Source organism: Epinephelus moara, chromosome 24, assembly GCF_006386435.1.
Source record: "Epinephelus moara isolate mb chromosome 24, YSFRI_EMoa_1.0, whole genome shotgun sequence".
Taxonomy (NCBI): domain Eukaryota; kingdom Metazoa; phylum Chordata; class Actinopteri; order Perciformes; family Serranidae; genus Epinephelus; species Epinephelus moara.
In genome coordinates, this window is record NC_065529.1 from 44331333 (window position 1) to 44334560 (window position 3228).

A 3228-nucleotide genomic window follows, 5' to 3' on the forward strand; every position below is an offset into this window, starting at 1 on the left:
CGACATACTATACTATGACATTTTTGCATGATTTTTGACGACATACTATACTATGATGTTTTTTCATTATTTATGACGACATACTATACTATGATGTTTTTTCATGATTTTGGACGGCATACTATACTATGATGTTTTTTGATCATTTATGACGACATATTATACTATGACCTTTTTTTATGATTTTGGACGACATACTATACTATGATGTTTTTTTATGATTCATGACGACATACTATACTATGATGTTTTTTCATCATTTATGACGACATACTATACTATGACGTTTTTTTAGGATTCATGACGACATACTATACTATGACGTTTTTGCATGATTTTTGACGACATACTATACTATGACATTTTTTCGTCATTGATGACGACATGCTATATCATGACGTTTTTTTCATGATTGTTTATGACAACATATTATACTATGATGTTTTTTCATCATTTATGCAGTGATGTTACGCTCGAGCCAGTTTGCTCGACACAGTGTTGATGTTTTGAAGCAGAAGTGATCTGAGACAGTTTCGATTCCTGCTTCGGCACGCTCACAATCATGTGATTACCGAGAGAGTATAAAGCCTGGTTGGCTGGTGTGTGTGAGGGGTGAGGCTCTGTAGCTAACCTTCTAAAATCAAACAACACTGTAATAAACCGCTTTTATTTATTTATTTCATAGATCCCCATTAGCTGCTGGAACTTAACAGCAGCTACTCTTCCTGGGGTCTCACCAAGTTCATCAACCAAAAATGCAGCGAACATAAAATACATTTACATTCATACTCACAAACAAACACGACACAAGACACCTGCTCAAAACCTAATCCAAATAATACTGTAGCTCTACATGCTGACAATTCATTTTAAATTCATTTTTAAGGATCACTTGACATTGCATTTTCTGAGTTACCATAATAATAAAAAGGAAGCAAGTAGCTCAGTTTTACACCTTCCAACCAGATATATAAAGTCCAACATATAAACAGTAAAATATTCTGTCATACCTGCTGGGTAAATAAAAATAGTTTAAGCTTTTTCTTAAAACTCATAACATTACTTTCTGAGACCAGAAAAAATGGTAATTGCTCTGCAATGCATTGTTTTCTGTTTTAAATTAGTTCTACATAGGGGTAACAAAAACCGACTCTCAGACGACTGTCGAGTACAATGATAGTGTGTGTCTGAAAAAAATGCTAAAGTCCTGTACAATATTTCTGGTGTTATTGTTGTTATTATGTTTTTGATAAGACATATTAGTGAATATTGCGCCCTGCATTTTACACTTAACCAAGCTAAACGATCATTCATTGTACTTACATTTGTTTGGTATGGACATTGAAGGACTAAATGAGCTGCTTTATTTTGGGCTACCTGTAACCTATTCAAATTACTTCCTGATGTACTGGACCAAATTACAGAACAATAGTCTAAGTGTGACAACACCAGTGCCTGCACCACTTGCTTCAATAAACGAATGAAAAGACTAGATCTACATCTACTACATCTTTACATAATCAACATACAACAAAACAAGCAGAATGTTCTAAAAAAAAAGGTATAAAGGGAAAAAAAATTGCCCGTTCAGAAAATCCTTTCTTCTTTCTTTCCTACTCCTCTCTCCGTCTTCTCTCATCCTCCCGTCCCTATCTTACCATCTCCCCTTCTCCTCTCTCTGTCCCCTTTTCCTCCCTCATTTCCTCTCTTCCTTCCCCCATTCTTTTTCTTCTCTTCTCCCTTTCCTTCTTCTTTCTTCTCTCCCTTCCTAAGAGGAAAATAAAAGGTATGATAAAAGCACATGCATATCCATCACTACTTCTCGTCCCATCCATAAATAAATACACATCACCCTTCGTCCAAGTATACAGGCCCCCTTTTTTTTCTCCTTTCCTATCCTTTTCCTTTTCCCCCCTTTTATTCTTCCTTATTCCTTATCTCATGAGTCATTCTTTCCATGATGTAAATACTATTGATTGTTTCCTTCCAGCTCACTATTTGGGGTGCCACCGGATTCAGCCAGTTTTTTGTGATCTGTTTGATCGCTGTTATCCTTAATATTCTATAGAGGTATCTATCTGTTGGACTAGTCAATGTCTGGGGGGGTTTCCCTAAAAGTATATTTTTGGGAATTAAAAGCAGTTTACGTTGAAATGTTTTATCCATTTCCTCCATTACCTTGAACCAAAACTGTTTTAAAGTTGGTCATGAATGTAGCACATGTGTGAGGTTAGCTTGGTTTTCTCCACAGTTGCGTCAACATCGTGCACTGTTATCATTATTGTATTTAGATTGAATGATAGACGTTTTAAAATATCTTAATTGAACTTTCCATGAGAACTCCAAAAAGAGGAATATGTTGTTTCCTAAGTATTTGTGCACGTGCGTCCATTCTTCTTCTGTTATATTTATATGTAATTCTTTTTCCCAGTTGGCAAAAGCATTTAGTCTCTCTCCTTTCTCCCCATCTTGGATGATCTCATATATTTGTCCCAGAATATTCTTATCTTTAGCTTCTTACCTGTAGATATTTATAGAATTGTGAGTTTGGAAGGTACATTTTTTTTGACAGATTCTCAAATGTGTCTATCCCCTTATTTGTAATAAACTGGCTAAATCTAATTAAGCCTTTCTCAGCCCATTTTTTAAATGATTTGTCCATTTTATTTGGTTCAAAATCTCTATCTGTCGCAACTTCTCTTAGCCACACTACATCTGTTTGGATTTGTTTTTTTTGTGTTACCTGTAGCCACGTTCTTAAAGTATTTCTTATACATGCATTATCTGTTTTTTCAAGAGTTGGTAGTGTACTCTAGAAGATATTAGGTCATTCAGTGGTCACTCCATTTGTGAAATTTCAATTTTTCTCCATTTGGCAATATGGTTATTATTCATCCAAGCTAAGACTGCTTTTATTTGAGCTGCTTTATAATAGTTTGTTAAATTTGGCAATGCTAATCCTCCAGATAGCTTACTTTTTCTAATTGTCTTAAGTTTAATGTGTGCTTTTCTTCCTCCCCAAGATAAACATACTTAATAATCTATCCCACCTCTTCAACTTATTATGAGGGATGAATATTGGTAAATTCTGAAATAGAAAAACAAATTCTGGCAGAACATTAATTTTAATTGTTTCAATCCTTCCCGTTATGGATAATGGTATTATTAGGGGAGGAGGGTGGCTGGTTGATTTTATTTTGATCCCCCCTATGTGGAGGAGGGTGGCTG

At 35.0% G+C, this 3228-nt stretch overlaps 2 protein-coding genes across 2 annotated transcripts in view; one reads left to right on the forward strand and one right to left on the reverse strand.

The window, feature by feature from the left end:
- Positions 1–3228, forward strand: part of LOC126385577 (gastrula zinc finger protein XlCGF57.1-like) — a 69296-nt gene that overhangs the window by 16328 nt on the left and 49740 nt on the right. The gene's annotated exons all lie outside the window — the stretch shown is intronic.
- Positions 1506–3228, reverse strand: part of LOC126385595 (uncharacterized) — a 3746-nt gene continuing 2023 nt past the window's right edge. The window contains exon 3 of the transcript XR_007569428.1: positions 1506–1768. The gene's annotated coding sequence lies outside the window, so the exon portion shown is untranslated. The remainder of the gene's footprint in view (positions 1769–3228) is intronic.